This window comes from Rhinoderma darwinii, chromosome 5, assembly GCF_050947455.1.
Source record: "Rhinoderma darwinii isolate aRhiDar2 chromosome 5, aRhiDar2.hap1, whole genome shotgun sequence".
Lineage (NCBI taxonomy): Eukaryota > Metazoa > Chordata > Amphibia > Anura > Rhinodermatidae > Rhinoderma > Rhinoderma darwinii.
The window spans coordinates 228,151,529-228,173,057 of NC_134691.1; the positions used below are offsets into that span (position 1 = coordinate 228,151,529).

General features: G+C 45.4%; 7 non-coding genes across 7 annotated transcripts; all 7 read right to left on the reverse strand.

The window, feature by feature from the left end:
* Nucleotides 1–984: 984 nt before the first annotated feature.
* On the reverse strand, nt 985–1,184 carry LOC142654001 (U2 spliceosomal RNA). The gene has a single exon (XR_012848823.1). It is a non-coding gene; the product is annotated as a U2 spliceosomal RNA (small nuclear RNA).
* A 6,239-nt stretch (nt 1,185–7,423) lies between these two features.
* On the reverse strand, nt 7,424–7,614 carry LOC142653472 (U2 spliceosomal RNA). The gene has a single exon (XR_012848402.1). It is a non-coding gene; the product is annotated as a U2 spliceosomal RNA (small nuclear RNA).
* Nucleotides 7,615–8,952: 1,338 nt separating this feature from the next.
* On the reverse strand, nt 8,953–9,143 carry LOC142653474 (U2 spliceosomal RNA). The gene has a single exon (XR_012848404.1). It is a non-coding gene; the product is annotated as a U2 spliceosomal RNA (small nuclear RNA).
* Nucleotides 9,144–10,483: 1,340 nt separating this feature from the next.
* On the reverse strand, nt 10,484–10,674 carry LOC142653475 (U2 spliceosomal RNA). Its single transcript, XR_012848405.1, has one exon. It is a non-coding gene; the product is annotated as a U2 spliceosomal RNA (small nuclear RNA).
* A 1,336-nt stretch (nt 10,675–12,010) lies between these two features.
* Nucleotides 12,011–12,201, reverse strand: LOC142653476 (U2 spliceosomal RNA). Its single transcript, XR_012848406.1, has one exon. It is a non-coding gene; the product is annotated as a U2 spliceosomal RNA (small nuclear RNA).
* A 1,338-nt stretch (nt 12,202–13,539) lies between these two features.
* LOC142653477 (U2 spliceosomal RNA) lies at nt 13,540–13,730 on the reverse strand. The gene has a single exon (XR_012848407.1). It is a non-coding gene; the product is annotated as a U2 spliceosomal RNA (small nuclear RNA).
* A 1,342-nt stretch (nt 13,731–15,072) lies between these two features.
* Nucleotides 15,073–15,264, reverse strand: LOC142653952 (U2 spliceosomal RNA). The gene has a single exon (XR_012848788.1). It is a non-coding gene; the product is annotated as a U2 spliceosomal RNA (small nuclear RNA).
* Nucleotides 15,265–21,529: the final 6,265 nt, after the last annotated feature.

A 21,529-nucleotide genomic window follows, 5' to 3' on the forward strand; every position in this document is an offset into this window, starting at 1 on the left:
GTCCAGTCCAGTCCAGTGCTGCCTGCTGAGCAGCACTGACCAACACTGCCTGGGCCCAGGCTTTTATCTCTGAGGCAGGCCCCATTATGATGTCAGAAAGCTGGCTCTGGAATCCTGAGGGCTCCACTATGACACGTGCAAAGTTCCGTCTGAACTTTATATAAGACGGTGCGGCTCAGTCAGTCACTCAGTGTTGCCTGAGAGGGCAACACTGCAACAGCCGGCCGCCAGGCTGTCTTTTTTTTGCACATTTATTTGCCTCCAGGAGGCCACAAGAGGGAGACAAGGGACTGCAAAATGGAAAATAGGCATCCACCAACTTTACAGACAACTTCTCTTTGCTCCTACAACCTCCATCCTTGCACAGTTTGTTATTCTTCCAGGTAACATAGTAACAAATCCAAATTGCTGCTCTCTTTGTAGGCAAGCAAGGGTTTGTTGCAACTGCAATTCTTACTTCTTCTTGGAAATGTAGGGACGACAGTACATTCCATCACATCCATCTAGTGTACACAGGTAGGTCCATTGTGGCGGGCGGGCTGCTTTAATGGCTGTTTGCTGTTCCCCCTACTCCACTCCACTATTTGACTGTGGTGCTGCATCAATCAATCAGTGGCTGGCTCAGGTGCAGCTCTTTAACCTACCTAAAAGGGAGGGCGGAGAGAAGACAAGGAAGGTGAATGAGCTGTTCCAATGTGAAATGCCGGAAACACAGAAACACAGAAGACACACACACACACACACACACACACACACACACACACACACACACACACACACACACACACACACACAACAAGAGGTGGCAATGTATTAATTAATTGCATTTAATAAATGAGCTCATTATCACACATGACTGTACAAATGCATTGTCCAACAGGTGTTGAAATAATGGGATTAAAAGGGGAGATCCCATCAGAAAGACAAAAACAATAGCAAACACAAATAGCACTTTTGGAATCTGATTTTAGTCAACACATAAGGGAAGGGTGCACCGGTCCTGGAAATACTGCAATACCAGGTCAATGCGTGGAGTGGACAGAGCAAGCTCTATTTCCATCTCCCTGTTCTAAAAATCCATTTAATATATGGTCCCCAGATAGGGGACGTATCAGATATTAAACTGATAAGAACAGATTTTTTTTTTTTTTTTTTTTTTTTTTAACCCTCAGAGGTAAAAATATAAGTTCATTATATTTTTTGCACCTCAAACACTTTCACCAAACTTACACTCTGTATTTAGTGCGTTTCTTTAAGCTCATCATCGGGTCAATGATTTTTCTTTTTTTAAACATATTTATTTACATTTACAATTAAACAAAAAAGGCATACAATCCCATCACCTTAGTCTAAACCCTTCACTCCACCCACCATTTATACTTTAACTACATACCTCCACTTCAAAAATTTCCAAATACCCTCTGCATCTGCTTCCCCAAACCTTTTCTTGTCCGACAAATATACCACATACATTCTATCCAAAATCATCCTCAAACACCCTTCTACCGTCACTTCCTTTCTTCTAAAGACATACAAATTCCTTACATCCCACAAAACTTCTTTAATGATTGCTAACATAATACACCACACCCTCTGTTTTTTCCTATCTAACATTCCCAACCCAAACATTATTACCTCAAACGTCAGTTTTTTAACCCCAACCACCTCTTTACACAAAGGACTCACACCCTTCCACACTTCCTGAGCCACATCACAATTCCAGAATAAATGTAAAATACTTTCACACCCTCCACACCCCACTCTTGGACATGCTTCACTCCTCCCAATCCCACGATTTCTTTGAAACTCTCTCACAGGCAACGCTCCATGCATACTTTGCCATACAATCTCTTTCTGTCTATTTGTTATCCCATCCGTTTCCAAACTCTTCCATACTCTCCCTACATTCACCCTTCTCACCATATTTATAGGACACTGCACTTCTTTTCCTTCAATACATCTCAACATCTCTTTTTTATTTCTCAACACATCACCCTTCCTCAACAACTCATAGCTTTTCAAAAACTTTTCCACATACAGATACCACTTTGGACATATAAGTGCATACGGCACTCTTAAATCTCTCCCTATCCATCCTAATCTGCATAACACACTCCCACTCAGATATCTTACCATACATGCAAATTTCCAATCACCTCCCATCATCCTTCTTACTGCAAACACACTATTCACTCCCAAATATACCTCAATATTAGGAAACCCCATTCCCCCATTCTTTACACTTTTCCTCACAGTCTCTCTCTTCACTCTCTCCATCTTAGAACCCCAAAAAAATACCATCAGCACTCTATTCAATCTTCTCAGCATCATAGACCCTGGCGGAAAGACAAAAGCAACATACAACAAAATTGGTAAAATCACACTTTTAATCACCAGAATCTTCCCAGCAAAAGACAATTCTCTCAAACGCCAGAAATTCATTTTCTTAATAATTTTTTTACCAACATCCTCCCAACTTTCATTCCCATCCAATTTTTCATCAAATTTCACCCCCAAAATCTGAATCGCTCCTTCCACACATTTTACACCTAAATCTTCTCTCCTCCCAATGTTCCCAAACCTCTTACATTCACTCTTATCCCAATTTACTCTAAATGCAGATGCCCCACAGAACAAAGCAACTAACAATTTTGCACGCCTTACCGCAGCATCGGATTCACAAATCACACACACATCATCCATGTATGCTAATACTTTTACTTCTTTCCCACCACAACCAGGAATCTTCACACCTCTCATACATTTATCCTTCCGAAACATCTGTAATAAAGGCTCAATCGCACAAATAAAGGCAATCGGAGACAGGGGACACCCCTGCCTCACACCGGAACCCACACTTATCTCACCACCAACCCATCCATTAATGAGAATCTTACTATACACATTCTTATACAACACTCTTACAACATTCACAAAGTCACTAGGAAAACCCATTCTTACCAAAACTCTAAATAAAAAATCATGCGCCAAACGATCAAAAGCCTTTTCAAAATCAATTGACAGAACATTCAATACTTGTTTCCTCTCCATGCTATCCCATATCACATCTCTCAGCAAACACAAATTCTCACTAATCCTCCTCCCCGGCACTCCACACACTTGCTCCTCCCCAACCACCTGACCAATCACATCTCTCATCCTATTTGCAATCAGCTTAGCAAACACCTTATAGTCCACATTCAACAAAGTAATCGGCCTCCAATTTTTAACATCATTCACATCCCCTTTCTTATAAATCAAAACCACCACCCCACTTTTCATACTTTCAACCATCCTACCATTCTCCCACATAAATTTATAAACTTGCACCATATCATCCTTAATCACATCCCACATTTTTATGTAAAATTCCATCGGTAACCCATCATCCCCTGGGGTCTTATTCACAGCCATACTATCCAACACTCTCTTTACTTCATCCTCCTCAATGTTTCTCATCAAATTTGCATATTCAATTACTTCCACCCTATTTTCAATCATACTCACCACTTCAGCCTCCAAGTCCCTATCAATCTCTTTCACTGCATACAATTCTTTATAAAAACTTTCAACCACAGAAAACACTGCTTTTCCTTTCACCACCCTTCCATTTTTATCATAAACTCTCACCAAATCCTCCTTTTTCCCCACTACTTTTTTGAAAAAATACCTAGAACATTTTTCCCCCTTTTCCAATTTATCTAATTTTGACTGATACATAATCTTTCTACCTTTTTCTAACAACCATTCCCTCATCTCATTTTTCACACAATCAATCTCCTCATCCACACTCCAACCTCTCTTTTTAACCTTCTGGAGAAAATTCAACCTTATATTATAACATTCATACCTCTTCCTCCTCTCCACAGCTTTCCTATAACCAACCTTTCTAAAAAACACACGTGTTCTTTCTTTAACCCAATCCCACCATGTTATTATATCCACAAAATCACCTTTTTTCTCACACCAAAACCTATATGTATCCACATATTTTCCACAAACACTCTCATCATCCAACAAACTCACATTCAATTTCCATAAACCCCTCCCACTCCCACAATCCTCATCCCAGACCAACTCACACTTAATGCACTCGTGATCAGAATATCCTACCTTCATTTGCATATATCCCTTACCCATCACCCCCTTAGAAACAAAAATCATATCAATTCTACTGCTGTGTCTCCCACTATCCGCATAATAAGTATCTACTATAGGGTTAACACCACACAGGTGCACTACATCCCTCAATCCAAAATCAGTGAGTACAGACTTTAGCACATTCCCAGACACATCCAAATCCCCTCTAGTATCACAGTTAAAATCCCCCACCCACACAATATGTTCCCTACCTGGCAAAAACAGTTTAATTCTCTCAAACAACTCCACTCTCTCTTCCTTTTTTGCAGACGCATACACATTAATTACACGCACATTCACACCACATACTTTTATAACCACTAACAGGCACCGCCCCTCCTCAATCACTGTGTAGCTACAAACCTCCACCCTGCTACTCCTAACCAAAACCCCCACACCATCATTTCTATTGTGACTAGAACATGACCATATTGCTGCACCAAAACCCCACTCCTCCTGCTTAACTATATACTCTATCCCACACTCCTGCACACAAATTAAATCTGCTCCACTGAAAGACAATTCCTCCAAAATGGCTGCTCTCCTGGCCCGGTTTTTAAACACCCGGACATTGGAAGACAAAATTTTAAACGACATTTTATAACTGCCCTAGGCAGAAAAAGGTGAAAAAACACAAAGCAGAACCCTCAAACTTTCCGGGTTAAAGGCCCGGGAGAGTTTTCTTCACTAGTCTCATACTCCATGTTCGGCTCAAACAATGCCTGAAAGGCGTTCGCCGTCTCCACACTTTGCGTCTCCACCACTTCAATTCTCTGTTTTTTTGGAAAGTTCCCCACTCTCTGTGGGCGAAAAGACATCTCCACTTCTCTCACTGGACTCAACACTCCAGAGGAAGACCATTCTGATATCCTCTGAGATTCTTCTACCACAGGGCTTGGCATGTCCTCAATGAAAGTTTCCTCAATTGCCTGCACCTGCGTGCTATCTCGCTCAGCCTCAGCCAATATTGCATCAAGGATTTCTTTCTGCCTTTGCTCCTCCACCTCCCTTTCTATCCTTAACCTCTCATTGGCTTCCTCTTGCTTCTGGATATTCTTCTGTCTCTGTGCCTCTCTTTCCTTTTCCTCTTTCTCCTTTCTCTTCTTGCCCACTGGGCAATCTCTATACAGGTGCCCCACTTCACCACACAAATCACACGATCGGGGTTCCGTACATGCACCTGCCTCATGTCCAGCCAGCTTACAATTCCTGCACACCTTCACCCCAGGGCAGCACTCCTTAGTGTGACCAAACTGGTGACAGAACCGACAAAATTTTGGCATATTTTGATAATACAAATATCCTCTATAGCCAGCAATGGAAAAGGACAATGGAGGGCTCTTAACTCCACCAATACAATCCGGGTCCAGCTTAAACTGGACGAAAAATTTATAAGTTCCATTGAACACTTTCAATGAGCTGGTCATTTTGGTTCCCCCTTTCACACTGGTGCAATATAAACTCAAAAAGTTCTTGATTAAGTCCAGCTGGGTAAATGGGTTGAAGACATGTACAAATAGTACCCTCTCTCCCATAGCAAATAGAGGCACAAAAGAGACATTTTTCAAAACCTCACAGTTAGCATTCACTTTTAAGGCTTCATAGAAATTTAAACAGTCATTTTCTTCTTGAAAGGACACATCATACAATCCTTGCTTTCTGTTTTCTTGCACGCAGAATAATTTATAAAGAGGGATACCTGCCATGTCGACCACCAGCTTCCTTCCAACAAATTCAACGGTGTTCTTACCAGAATCACTTGGGTCTACCTTAATTCGTATGGTTCTCTCCACCGGTGTTGTCCTTGCTGCATCCATGCTGACTATACCTGCCGATCCACGATCACAGAACGATCACCACTCTGGTTCCTCCCAAGGGAAAACCCGCACCCCCTGACCAAGACCAGAGCAATAAACTCTGATCTTAGCCAAAAGGCCGAGAAGCGATAACCCGAGCGGCCCTTGCCTTGCCCGAGCCTGTCCCATACTGCTGTTCACCCCTTGCAGCGATTGATTCAGCCTACTCCTAGGCAATTCCATGGGGCCCTGCAGGCTCACACACATTTACAGCTACTAAGCGGGAGGGAGGTGAATAAAGGCCGGAGAGGAAGCTACACAGGATTTGCTTCTTTTGCTTGCACCACAATGCAGTGCTGAAAGAGGAGGAATCTACATAAAAACGCCTTCCTGGCAACGCCCAAATGCCCTCCTGCCATGCAGATAAACACTGGCAGCGGCAGCAAGTGCATGCCCACAGCCACCCCTTGTTCCTTCACACCTTGTATCAGCTGTAATCCAGTCCAGTCCAGTCCAGTGCTGCCTGCTGAGCAGCACTGACCAACACTGCCTGGGCCCAGGCTTTTATCTCTGAGGCAGGCCCCATTATGATGTCAGAAAGCTGGCTCTGGAATCCTGAGGGCTCCACTATGACACGTGCAAAGTTCCGTCTGAACTTTATATAAGACGGTGCGGCTCAGTCAGTCACTCAGTGTTGCCTGAGAGGGCAACACTGCAACAGCCGGCCGCCAGGCTGTCTTTTTTTTGCACATTTATTTGCCTCCAGGAGGCCACAAGAGGGAGACAAGGGACTGCAAAATGGAAAATAGGCATCCACCAACTTTACAGACAACTTCTCTTTGCTCCTACAACCTCCATCCTTGCACAGTTTGTTATTCTTCCAGGTAACATAGTAACAAATCCAAATTGCTGCTCTCTTTGTAGGCAAGCAAGGGTTTGTTGCAACTGCAATTCTTACTTCTTCTTGGAAATGTAGGGACGACAGTACATTCCATCACATCCATCTAGTGTACACAGGTAGGTCCATTGTGGCGGGCGGGCTGCTTTAATGGCTGTTTGCTGTTCCCCCTACTCCACTCCACTATTTGACTGTGGTGCTGCATCAATCAATCAGTGGCTGGCTCAGGTGCAGCTCTTTAACCTACCTAAAAGGGAGGGCGGAGAGAAGACAAGGAAGGTGAATGAGCTGTTCCAATGTGAAATGCCGGAAACACAGAAACACAGAAGACACACACACACACACACACACACACACACACACACACACACACACACACACACACACACACACACACACAACAAGAGGTGGCAATGTATTAATTAATTGCATTTAATAAATGAGCTCATTATCACACATGACTGTACAAATGCATTGTCCAACAGGTGTTGAAATAATGGGATTAAAAGGGGAGATCCCATCAGAAAGACAAAAACAATAGCAAACACAAATAGCACTTTTGGAATCTGATTTTAGTCAACACATAAGGGAAGGGTGCACCGGTCCTGGAAATACTGCAATACCAGGTCAATGCGTGGAGTGGACAGAGCAAGCTCTATTTCCATCTCCCTGTTCTAAAAATCCATTTAATATATGGTCCCCAGATAGGGGACGTATCAGATATTAAACTGATAAGAACAGATACTACACTTGATCTTAGCCAAAAGGCCGAGAAGCGATAACCCGAGCGGCCCTTGCCTTGCCCGAGCCTGTCCCATACTGCTGTTCACCCCTTGCAGCGATTGATTCAGCCTACTCCTAGGCAATTCCATGGGGCCCTGCAGGCTCACACACATTTACAGCTACTAAGCGGGAGGGAGGTGAATAAAGGCCGGAGAGGAAGCTACACAGGATTTGCTTCTTTTGCTTGCACCACAATGCAGTGCTGAAAGAGGAGGAATCTACATAAAAACGCCTTCCTGGCAACGCCCAAATGCCCTCCTGCCATGCAGATAAACACTGGCAGCGGCAGCAAGTGCATGCCCACAGCCACCCCTTGTTCCTTCACACCTTGTATCAGCTGTAATCCAGTCCAGTCCAGTCCAGTGCTGCCTGCTGAGCAGCACTGACCAACACTGCCTGGGCCCAGGCTTTTATCTCTGAGGCAGGCCCCATTATGATGTCAGAAAGCTGGCTCTGGAATCCTGAGGGCTCCACTATGACACGTGCAAAGTTCCGTCTGAACTTTATATAAGACGGTGCGGCTCAGTCAGTCACTCAGTGTTGCCTGAGAGGGCAACACTGCAACAGCCGGCCGCCAGGCTGTCTTTTTTTTGCACATTTATTTGCCTCCAGGAGGCCACAAGAGGGAGACAAGGGACTGCAAAATGGAAAATAGGCATCCACCAACTTTACAGACAACTTCTCTTTGCTCCTACAACCTCCATCCTTGCACAGTTTGTTATTCTTCCAGGTAACATAGTAACAAATCCAAATTGCTGCTCTCTTTGTAGGCAAGCAAGGGTTTGTTGCAACTGCAATTCTTACTTCTTCTTGGAAATGTAGGGACGACAGTACATTCCATCACATCCATCTAGTGTACACAGGTAGGTCCATTGTGGCGGGCGGGCTGCTTTAATGGCTGTTTGCTGTTCCCCCTACTCCACTCCACTATTTGACTGTGGTGCTGCATCAATCAATCAGTGGCTGGCTCAGGTGCAGCTCTTTAACCTACCTAAAAGGGAGGGCGGAGAGAAGACAAGGAAGGTGAATGAGCTGTTCCAATGTGAAATGCCGGAAACACAGAAACACAGAAGACACACACACACACACACACACACACACACACACACACACACACACACACACACACACACACACACACACACAACAAGAGGTGGCAATGTATTAATTAATTGCATTTAATAAATGAGCTCATTATCACACATGACTGTACAAATGCATTGTCCAACAGGTGTTGAAATAATGGGATTAAAAGGGGAGATCCCATCAGAAAGACAAAAACAATAGCAAACACAAATAGCACTTTTGGAATCTGATTTTAGTCAACACATAAGGGAAGGGTGCACCGGTCCTGGAAATACTGCAATACCAGGTCAATGCGTGGAGTGGACAGAGCAAGCTCTATTTCCATCTCCCTGTTCTAAAAATCCATTTAATATATGGTCCCCAGATAGGGGACGTATCAGATATTAAACTGATAAGAACAGATACTACACTTGATCTTAGCCAAAAGGCCGAGAAGCGATAACCCGAGCGGCCCTTGCCTTGCCCGAGCCTGTCCCATACTGCTGTTCACCCCTTGCAGCGATTGATTCAGCCTACTCCTAGGCAATTCCATGGGGCCCTGCAGGCTCACACACATTTACAGCTACTAAGCGGGAGGGAGGTGAATAAAGGCCGGAGAGGAAGCTACACAGGATTTGCTTCTTTTGCTTGCACCACAATGCAGTGCTGAAAGAGGAGGAATCTACATAAAAACGCCTTCCTGGCAACGCCCAAATGCCCTCCTGCCATGCAGATAAACACTGGCAGCGGCAGCAAGTGCATGCCCACAGCCACCCCTTGTTCCTTCACACCTTGTATCAGCTGTAATCCAGTCCAGTCCAGTCCAGTGCTGCCTGCTGAGCAGCACTGACCAACACTGCCTGGGCCCAGGCTTTTATCTCTGAGGCAGGCCCCATTATGATGTCAGAAAGCTGGCTCTGGAATCCTGAGGGCTCCACTATGACACGTGCAAAGTTCCGTCTGAACTTTATATAAGACGGTGCGGCTCAGTCAGTCACTCAGTGTTGCCTGAGAGGGCAACACTGCAACAGCCGGCCGCCAGGCTGTCTTTTTTTTGCACATTTATTTGCCTCCAGGAGGCCACAAGAGGGAGACAAGGGACTGCAAAATGGAAAATAGGCATCCACCAACTTTACAGACAACTTCTCTTTGCTCCTACAACCTCCATCCTTGCACAGTTTGTTATTCTTCCAGGTAACATAGTAACAAATCCAAATTGCTGCTCTCTTTGTAGGCAAGCAAGGGTTTGTTGCAACTGCAATTCTTACTTCTTCTTGGAAATGTAGGGACGACAGTACATTCCATCACATCCATCTAGTGTACACAGGTAGGTCCATTGTGGCGGGCGGGCTGCTTTAATGGCTGTTTGCTGTTCCCCCTACTCCACTCCACTATTTGACTGTGGTGCTGCATCAATCAATCAGTGGCTGGCTCAGGTGCAGCTCTTTAACCTACCTAAAAGGGAGGGCGGAGAGAAGACAAGGAAGGTGAATGAGCTGTTCCAATGTGAAATGCCGGAAACACAGAAACACAGAAGACACACACACACACACACACACACACACACACACACACACACACACACACACACACACACACACACACACACACAACAAGAGGTGGCAATGTATTAATTAATTGCATTTAATAAATGAGCTCATTATCACACATGACTGTACAAATGCATTGTCCAACAGGTGTTGAAATAATGGGATTAAAAGGGGAGATCCCATCAGAAAGACAAAAACAATAGCAAACACAAATAGCACTTTTGGAATCTGATTTTAGTCAACACATAAGGGAAGGGTGCACCGGTCCTGGAAATACTGCAATACCAGGTCAATGCGTGGAGTGGACAGAGCAAGCTCTATTTCCATCTCCCTGTTCTAAAAATCCATTTAATATATGGTCCCCAGATAGGGGACGTATCAGATATTAAACTGATAAGAACAGATACTACACTTGATCTTAGCCAAAAGGCCGAGAAGCGATAACCCGAGCGGCCCTTGCCTTGCCCGAGCCTGTCCCATACTGCTGTTCACCCCTTGCAGCGATTGATTCAGCCTACTCCTAGGCAATTCCATGGGGCCCTGCAGGCTCACACACATTTACAGCTACTAAGCGGGAGGGAGGTGAATAAAGGCCGGAGAGGAAGCTACACAGGATTTGCTTCTTTTGCTTGCACCACAATGCAGTGCTGAAAGAGGAGGAATCTACATAAAAACGCCTTCCTGGCAACGCCCAAATGCCCTCCTGCCATGCAGATAAACACTGGCAGCGGCAGCAAGTGCATGCCCACAGCCACCCCTTGTTCCTTCACACCTTGTATCAGCTGTAATCCAGTCCAGTCCAGTCCAGTGCTGCCTGCTGAGCAGCACTGACCAACACTGCCTGGGCCCAGGCTTTTATCTCTGAGGCAGGCCCCATTATGATGTCAGAAAGCTGGCTCTGGAATCCTGAGGGCTCCACTATGACACGTGCAAAGTTCCGTCTGAACTTTATATAAGACGGTGCGGCTCAGTCAGTCACTCAGTGTTGCCTGAGAGGGCAACACTGCAACAGCCGGCCGCCAGGCTGTCTTTTTTTTGCACATTTATTTGCCTCCAGGAGGCCACAAGAGGGAGACAAGGGACTGCAAAATGGAAAATAGGCATCCACCAACTTTACAGACAACTTCTCTTTGCTCCTACAACCTCCATCCTTGCACAGTTTGTTATTCTTCCAGGTAACATAGTAACAAATCCAAATTGCTGCTCTCTTTGTAGGCAAGCAAGGGTTTGTTGCAACTGCAATTCTTACTTCTTCTTGGAAATGTAGGGACGACAGTACATTCCATCACATCCATCTAGTGTACACAGGTAGGTCCATTGTGGCGGGCGGGCTGCTTTAATGGCTGTTTGCTGTTCCCCCTACTCCACTCCACTATTTGACTGTGGTGCTGCATCAATCAATCAGTGGCTGGCTCAGGTGCAGCTCTTTAACCTACCTAAAAGGGAGGGCGGAGAGAAGACAAGGAAGGTGAATGAGCTGTTCCAATGTGAAATGCCGGAAACACAGAAACACAGAAGACACACACACACACACACACACACACACACACACACACACACACACACACACACACACACACACACACACAACAAGAGGTGGCAATGTATTAATTAATTGCATTTAATAAATGAGCTCATTATCACACATGACTGTACAAATGCATTGTCCAACAGGTGTTGAAATAATGGGATTAAAAGGGGAGATCCCATCAGAAAGACAAAAACAATAGCAAACACAAATAGCACTTTTGGAATCTGATTTTAGTCAACACATAAGGGAAGGGTGCACCGGTCCTGGAAATACTGCAATACCAGGTCAATGCGTGGAGTGGACAGAGCAAGCTCTATTTCCATCTCCCTGTTCTAAAAATCCATTTAATATATGGTCCCCAGATAGGGGACGTATCAGATATTAAACTGATAAGAACAGATACTACACTTGATCTTAGCCAAAAGGCCGAGAAGCGATAACCCGAGCGGCCCTTGCCTTGCCCGAGCCTGTCCCATACTGCTGTTCACCCCTTGCAGCGATTGATTCAGCCTACTCCTAGGCAATTCCATGGGGCCCTGCAGGCTCACACACATTTACAGCTACTAAGCGGGAGGGAGGTGAATAAAGGCCGGAGAGGAAGCTACACAGGATTTGCTTCTTTTGCTTGCACCACAATGCAGTGCTGAAAGAGGAGGAATCTACATAAAAACGCCTTCCTGGCAACGCCCAAATGCCCTCCTGCCATGCAGATAAACACTGGCAGCGGCAGCAAGTGCATGCCCACAGCCACCCCTTGTTCCTTCACACCTTGTATCAGCTGTAATCCAGTCCAGTCCAGTCCAGTGCTGCCTGCTGAGCAGCACTGACCAACACTGCCTGGGCCCAGGCTTTTATCTCTGAGGCAGGCCCCATTATGATGTCAGAAAGCTGGCTCTGGAATCCTGAGGGCTCCACTATGACACGTGCAAAGTTCCGTCTGAACTTTATATAAGACGGTGCGGCTCAGTCAGTCACTCAGTGTTGCCTGAGAGGGCAACACTGCAACAGCCGGCCGCCAGGCTGTCTTTTTTTTGCACATTTATTTGCCTCCAGGAGGCCACAAGAGGGAGACAAGGGACTGCAAAATGGAAAATAGGCATCCACCAACTTTACAGACAACTTCTCTTTGCTCCTACAACCTCCATCCTTGCACAGTTTGTTATTCTTCCAGGTAACATAGTAACAAATCCAAATTGCTGCTCTCTTTGTAGGCAAGCAAGGGTTTGTTGCAACTGCAATTCTTACTTCTTCTTGGAAATGTAGGGACGACAGTACATTCCATCACATCCATCTAGTGTACACAGGTAGGTCCATTGTGGCGGGCGGGCTGCTTTAATGGCTGTTTGCTGTTCCCCCTACTCCACTCCACTATTTGACTGTGGTGCTGCATCAATCAATCAGTGGCTGGCTCAGGTGCAGCTCTTTAACCTACCTAAAAGGGAGGGCGGAGAGAAGACAAGGAAGGTGAATGAGCTGTTCCAATGTGAAATGCCGGAAACACAGAAACACAGAAGACACACACACACACACACACACACACACACACACACACACACACACACACACACACACACACACACACACACAACAAGAGGTGGCAATGTATTAATTAATTGCATTTAATAAATGAGCTCATTATCACACATGACTGTACAAATGCATTGTCCAACAGGTGTTGAAATAATGGGATTAAAAGGGGAGATCCCATCAGAAAGACAAAAACAATAGCAAACACAAATAGCACTTTTGGAATCTGATTTTAGTCAACACATAAGGGAAGGGTGCACCGGTCCTGGAAATACTGCAATACCAGGTCAATGCGTGGAGTGGACAGAGCAAGCTCTATTTCCATCTCCCTGTTCTAAAAATCCATTTAATATATGGTCCCCAGATAGGGGACGTATCAGATATTAAACTGATAAGAACAGATACTACACTTGATCTTAGCCAAAAGGCCGAGAAGCGATAACCCGAGCGGCCCTTGCCTTGCCCGAGCCTGTCCCATACTGCTGTTCACCCCTTGCAGCGATTGATTCAGCCTACTCCTAGGCAATTCCATGGGGCCCTGCAGGCTCACACACATTTACAGCTACTAAGCGGGAGGGAGGTGAATAAAGGCCGGAGAGGAAGCTACACAGGATTTGCTTCTTTTGCTTGCACCACAATGCAGTGCTGAAAGAGGAGGAATCTACATAAAAACGCCTTCCTGGCAACGCCCAAATGCCCTCCTGCCATGCAGATAAACACTGGCAGCGGCAGCAAGTGCATGCCCACAGCCACCCCTTGTTCCTTCACACCTTGTATCAGCTGTAATCCAGTCCAGTCCAGTCCAGTGCTGCCTGCTGAGCAGCACTGACCAACACTGCCTGGGCCCAGGCTTTTATCTCTGAGGCAGGCCCCATTATGATGTCAGAAAGCTGGCTCTGGAATCCTGAGGGCTCCACTATGACACGTGCAAAGTTCCGTCTGAACTTTATATAAGACGGTGCGGCTCAGTCAGTCACTCAGTGTTGCCTGAGAGGGCAACACTGCAACAGCCGGCCGCCAGGCTGTCTTTTTTTTGCACATTTATTTGCCTCCAGGAGGCCACAAGAGGGAGACAAGGGACTGCAAAATGGAAAATAGGCATCCACCAACTTTACAGACAACTTCTCTTTGCTCCTACAACCTCCATCCTTGCACAGTTTGTTATTCTTCCAGGTAACATAGTAACAAATCCAAATTGCTGCTCTCTTTGTAGGCAAGCAAGGGTTTGTTGCAACTGCAATTCTTACTTCTTCTTGGAAATGTAGGGACGACAGTACATTCCATCACATCCATCTAGTGTACACAGGTAGGTCCATTGTGGCGGGCGGGCTGCTTTAATGGCTGTTTGCTGTTCCCCCTACTCCACTCCACTATTTGACTGTGGTGCTGCATCAATCAATCAGTGGCTGGCTCAGGTGCAGCTCTTTAACCTACCTAAAAGGGAGGGCGGAGAGAAGACAAGGAAGGTGAATGAGCTGTTCCAATGTGAAATGCCGGAAACACAGAAACACAGAAGACACACACACACACACACACACACACACACACACACACACACACACACACACACACACACACACACACACACACACAACAAGAGGTGGCAATGTATTAATTAATTGCATTTAATAAATGAGCTCATTATCACACATGACTGTACAAATGCATTGTCCAACAGGTGTTGAAATAATGGGATTAAAAGGGGAGATCCCATCAGAAAGACAAAAACAATAGCAAACACAAATAGCACTTTTGGAATCTGATTTTAGTCAACACATAAGGGAAGGGTGCACCGGTCCTGGAAATACTGCAATACCAGGTCAATGCGTGGAGTGGACAGAGCAAGCTCTATTTCCATCTCCCTGTTCTAAAAATCCATTTAATATATGGTCCCCAGATAGGGGACGTATCAGATATTAAACTGATAAGAACAGATAAGGTTTCAACAAAGTTTTTTATTGGCAAAAATAATATATTTTACAGACTTTTTTTTAAAATTGAAACCACAAGATAAAATCAACAGCATAATACATGAATATTCATACATTTAAATGAATACAAAAGTAATAATAATAAGACCATTAATACAGATGTTATAATAAAAGTACAGAACAATAGCAGGATAAAATTTATACAGGGCATAAAAGACATAAAAGAATAAAACCATTTTTATTTACAATGTTATGGTATTCCACATTTGCAAACACCACATGGATGTTGCTTCTTTTACCCCTAGCTGCTTTTTGTCCCTAAGATAATAAATATACATTTCACTTAGGGCATATTTCACACAATTTTTAACGTCAATAAAATCATGTTTAAAAAGCAGAATGTTCCTAACCTTCCAGATGGCATTCTTAAAACAGTTTAAAATGATCCAACAGACCATTTGCTGTTTAAAACTTGGGCAGTTAAAAAGACCATAAAACACGTATTCAAATTTAAGATCTTTAAGACCGCAGGCCCATTTCAGCAATGGGCCTACCTTCCTCCAAACCTCCTGTGCATATGGGCAGTTCCAAAACAGGTGCATTACCGTCTCGTCGTCACCACACCTGTCTCTCGGGCACTTGGCTCTCGCCACCAGTCCTCGCCTATGCTGGAATTCACGAGTAGGGAGGCACTGGTGAACGATTGCCCAGGCAAGGTCCTTGTGCACATTTGCCATAAATTTCCCGAAAACGTTCCGCCACACCACCTTGGACCTTGCCTGTGAGAAATTTGAAACTGCCAGTGTATCCTCCTGCCGCCTACAGGAGAGTGACACTTTTTCCTGGTCCCCCAATATGTCAGGCTCCAATTCTTGGAGACCTAGGAGCCTGACAGTTTTTTCGAGCACCGCATATTGTTTTGGGGGACACAGAAGCACAGGAGAATTCAAAGGGACACGAAACCATCGTTTAAAAATCATGCCCGTAGCGTACTTTAAAAAGTAGCTAAAAATACCATCAGAATTATACATTTTAAAACAGAAGCAAAAGTATTTAATGTAAAAGAAGTTAAAAAGGTTAGGAACATCTCTCCCGCCATTGTCCTTACATCTGTACATAAAATCACGTTTTAGTTTTTCCATTTTGGAACCCCATAAAAACATAAAACAGATCCTGGTCACTTTTTTAATATATAAAATTGTTGGAGGGAAAACCATAGCTACATAAAGCATTATGGGTAATAAAACAGATTTAATTATTAAAACTTTTCCCTCCATGGTGAGATTTCTCAAATTCCACATTAAAACCTTTTTTTCCATTTTGGCAATTACTGAATCCCAATTGGGTCTCCCATCGTTTTCTTGATTAAAAACAATTCCTAAAATTTTTATCTGATCCTGCTGCATGTTAACTCCTGGTGTCACAGAGGAATCCCATACACCAGTATAAAAACAGTCACACTTATCAACGTTTAATTTAAAACCAGAGGCTTCACAAAAAAAGCCGGTGTTCCTCAATGCCCGTCTCATAGAAGCGGCGTCTGGGCATAGGACGGTGGCGTCATCCATATAGCCTAGGATTTTTACCTGGTTCCCCCTTCCTCCAGGTATGGGCACGCCTCTGATGACTTTATCATCTCTTATTAGGGTGAACAGAGGTTCTATGGCACAAATAAAAAGGAGCGGAGACAACGGGCACCCCTGTTTCACCCCTGATAAAAGAGGAACACCTTTAGTTAAAAATCCGTTGATAGAAATTTGGCTAAAACAGGATCGATATAAAAGCTTAATACGTGTTAAAATAATTTCAGGAACAGCCATCTTTTTAAGAACCATAAAAAGATATTCATGGGAGACCCGGTCAAAAGCCTTCTCGAAATCTAAGGATAAAATAGCAAGGCTTTGACCCCTTTCTTTAAAATACCAAATGATGTCACGTAAAATATTCAGGGACTCAGTAATTGACCTCCCAGGTACCCCACATACCTGGTTTGGATGGATTAATTTATGAATAAAAGGTTTAAAACGGATTGTTATTAGTTTAGCTAAAATTTTACAATCAACGTTTAAAAGAGTAATAGGGCGCCAGTTTTTTAACTGGTCCCTCTCACCTTTTTTAAAAATTAAGGACACAATCCCCCTCCTCCAGGAAGGGGGCAGCTCTTCAGTAATAAAAACTTCCTTATACAATAAAAACATGTCATTCTTTAAAATTTCCCAAAAAGCATGATAAAATTCGATGGGCAGACCATCTTCCCCAGGAGCTTTCCCATTAGAAAAACTTTTAAAAGCAAATAAAAGTTCCTCCAAGGTAATATTACGGGATAAAACTTCCTGGTCTAAAATATCTAGCTTGGCATCAAGGGAATTAAGAACATGTTCTAAAAAGGAAGGATCAATATTTTTCTTGTTAAAAAGAGATTGGTAGAAATTAAAAGCAGAATTTAAAATGCCGACCATAGTGGTTTCTCCTTCAAGGTTTAAAATGACATCTCGTTTATCCATTACCTTTTTGAAGAAGAACCGGGAACACTTCTCGCCATCCTCGAGGTGCTTTACATGTGAATTAAAAATTATTTGTTTCCCTTTCTCTTCTATGGCATGTTTTATTTCAGCTTTAAGATTTAAGATATCATCATCAACATCCATACCAATCTCCTTCAATTTGAAAAGTACATGTAAACGTTTATTAAGAACATAAAACCATTGTTTTTTCTCTTTTGCTTTCTTCTTACCTGCTCGAATAAAAAAAGCTCTGATTTTGGGTTTAATGCCCTCCCACCAGTGTAGCATAGGCTGACTGGGCGCTCTATGGGACTGCCAACACTGGTAGGTCCGCACAAACTCCTCTTTAATGATGGGGTCCTCCAGGAGTGTGGTGTTTAGTCTCCAGGGACCCCTACAAGCTTTTTGCTCTCCCTCTAGCTCCAGGTGCACTGAAAGGAGCTTGTGATCAGATAAAATATTTGTTAAAAGCAAACATTTTTTGGGAATAAAACTATTAGAAGTGAAAATAAAATCAATTCTGGAGCTCACTCTTCCATTGGACCAGGTGGGGCCTGGGTCCGCAGGCAAGAGTTCCCTCCAGCAATCTTTCAATTTAAAATCACCAATAAAATTCTTGAGCAGGTAAGAAGTACGGTCAATTTTTCGATTAAAATCCCCACCCTGCCGGTGTTCTCCATCTCGCACACAGTTAAAATCACCACCCACCAGCAGGGGGGTAGACCCAACACAAAACAATGGTAAAATCTCTAATAGTTCTGCCCTCTCCTGTTTGGTAGGAGGGGCATAAACGTTTAAAACACGAATTAAAATTCCATTAAAAAGCAAATGTATTAAAATAGCTCTGCCGGGCATGATTTCAGTCACTGTTTGGATGGAGATAAAACGACCTCGGCAGAGCAATCCAACCCCCGCAGAGCGACAGTCATTTCCACCAGACCAGACTGAGGGGCCTAGTTTCCAGTCCATCTTTAAATCTTGATATTCCAAGTCATTAGGGATTCCACATTCTTGAAGCAGGCAAAGGTCAAAGTCCACAGTCTCTAAAAATGAAAATAAAGCAGTCCTGCGGACAGGGCTCTTTAGGGACCTCACATTTAGTGAGGCGACTTTGATAGGAACCAACATAGTCTTAGTTGAGGTCAGGGTCCGAACCAGAAGAGTCGTATTCGGAGATCAGCTGCGAGTCTGGACCCCCTTTTTGAGGGGTCAATAAATCTTGAATGTTGGTAGGGTCAGAGCCAGATACGTGGGCGGCTCCAACCCCCACACTGCTCTCATCCGAACTCCGATAGGCAGCTTTCCTCCGAACTCCGGACTCCTCTTCCTCTCGCTGTCTCTTTGCAGAATGGCTCCTATCCATCTCCTCGAAGTCGCTCTCACCCATCTCTGGCCCCTGGCTGAAGATATCGCTGATGTCCTTCCTGGGCAGCTGCACAGGGGCCTGTGAGGTCCCATCACTCTTGGCAACCTTTGCCTGCTTACGGGGAGCCTTCATCGCAAGCCCCTCCACAACCGCAGTGGAGGAACTTTGCTCCGACCCCCCCGTTGACCGGAAATGGTCAAAACGAGGCTCCAATCCAGCATATTTTAGGGTTTTCTTAATGGAGCCCTCGTCTGACACAGAGTGTCTCCGCTCCATGCCCACACTCTTGGGACAGGCGTCAGGTCCTACTGCAGAACCTACGGAGCCACGACGCCTGTCGCTAACCACTGCCTCAACAGGGTCCACTGCAGGCGGAGCAGAGGACCTGTTTGCAGAGGTGCCGGTCAACTTATGTCCAGCAGAGTCAGAATTCCTCCTGCTCTGCCTGGACCCGGTGGAATCCCTATGGCCGTCCCTCGAGGCTGACATCGGTGGGCCCCCCGATGGAGCTGTGAAGGACTTTGGCCTGGACCCCTCAGTCGTCAATGCTCGTTTTGGGGCATTACCAGCGGCGTCTGCACATGTTGCAAACTGCCGCTCTGGCCCTGGTCTGGGTGGCCCAGATTTCGCTCTGCGGGGGCAATCTTTAAAAGCATGCCCAGTCATGCCGCACAGATTGCACAACACCTCGGAACTGCATTTTGCCGCTACGTGTCCAACCTGGCCACACCTGTTACACTGCACCACATGGGGCCGGTCACAATGTTCTCTGGTGTGGCCATATCTCAAGCAGTTCCGGCAGGCTATTGGCATCTGGGGGTAAAATAGGAATCCTCGATTCTTCCCAATGGCAAAGTTCTGGGGTGGGTGATGTAAGCCTCCAATGCCATTGGGATCCTGGCGGAACTTCACCCAATATTTTCTTTTGCCATTCCAGAAGCTCTGGGTGTTCAAGATTTTATGTGAGAAGCGGACCTCCCTGCAGTAACGACTGAGGAAGGTTTCAATGTCACACTCTGAGACAAATGGACTGAACATGCACATCACGAGCGGGACTTCTTCCTCCCCGTAGAGGAATAAAAAGTTCAGTCCATTTAGCCGCTCCTCACTCTGGTCCGCATCAGACAATCTTTTGTGCATGTTGTCGCAACATGCCGCGGCCGTAAAGGATACGGTGTACCGACCGCGGCTTTCCTGGTCGTTGAGACACAGGATGTCCGCCCGCTTGAGCCCCAGGAAGTCCAGCAGAATCACCTCCACAATGAAGCGAAGGTTCTTCCGCTGGCGATGGCCTTCTTCCACCTCGATGCGGACGGACTGGCGCAACCGGGTGTCCCCGGATGCAAATCCAAATGTATATGGCATTTTCAGTGCCTGGGGGCTAAGCCTGTCCCTTATAGCAGCAAGGGCTCAGATTCCACAATTAAGTGGAACCCTCCCCCAAGGCCAAGGATTAGGGTACCCCAGACACCTACGAAGCCCGATAAACGCCCTCGGAACGCTCTTAGAAAAACGCCTCAAGGCCGGTTGACCTCTTGGGTAAGGCGCGATCGCAACTCGTTGTCCGGGGGCTAAGCCCACTCCCCAAATAGCAGCAAGGGGGTGAAGTCTCTCTGTGAAAAGAGACGATCCCCCAAGGCCAAGGAGCAGGGTACCCCGGACACCTCCCAACAAAACCAGATACAGAAATACTACACCTGATCTTGCCAAAAGGCCGAGAAGCGATAACCCGAGCGGCCCTTGCCTTGCCCGAGCCTGTCCCATACTGCTGTTCACCCCTTGCAGCGATTGATTCAGCCTACTCCTAGGCAATTCCATGGGGCCCTGCAGGCTCACACACATTTACAGCTACTAAGCGGGAGGGAGGTGAATAAAGGCCGGAGAGGAAGCTACACAGGATTTGCTTCTTTTGCTTGCACCACAATGCAGTGCTGAAAGAGGAGGAATCTACATAAAAACGCCTTCCTGGCAACGCCCAAATGCCCTCCTGCCATGCAGATAAACACTGGCAGCGGCAGCAAGTGCATGCCCACAGCCACCCCTTGTTCCTTCACACCTTGTATCAGCTGTAATCCAGTCCAGTCCAGTCCAGTGCTGCCTGCTGAGCAGCACTGACCAACACTGCCTGGGCCCAGGCTTTTATCTCTGAGGCAGGCCCCATTATGATGTCAGAAAGCTGGCTCTGGAATCCTGAGGGCTCCACTATGACACGTGCAAAGTTCCGTCTGAACTTTATATAAGACGGTGCGGCTCAGTCAGTCACTCAGTGTTGCCTGAGAGGGCAACACTGCAACAGCCGGCCGCCAGGCTGTCTTTTTTTTGCACATTTATTTGCCTCCAGGAGGCCACAAGAGGGAGACAAGGGACTGCAAAATGGAAAATAGGCATCCACCAACTTTACAGACAACTTCTCTTTGCTCCTACAACCTCCATCCTTG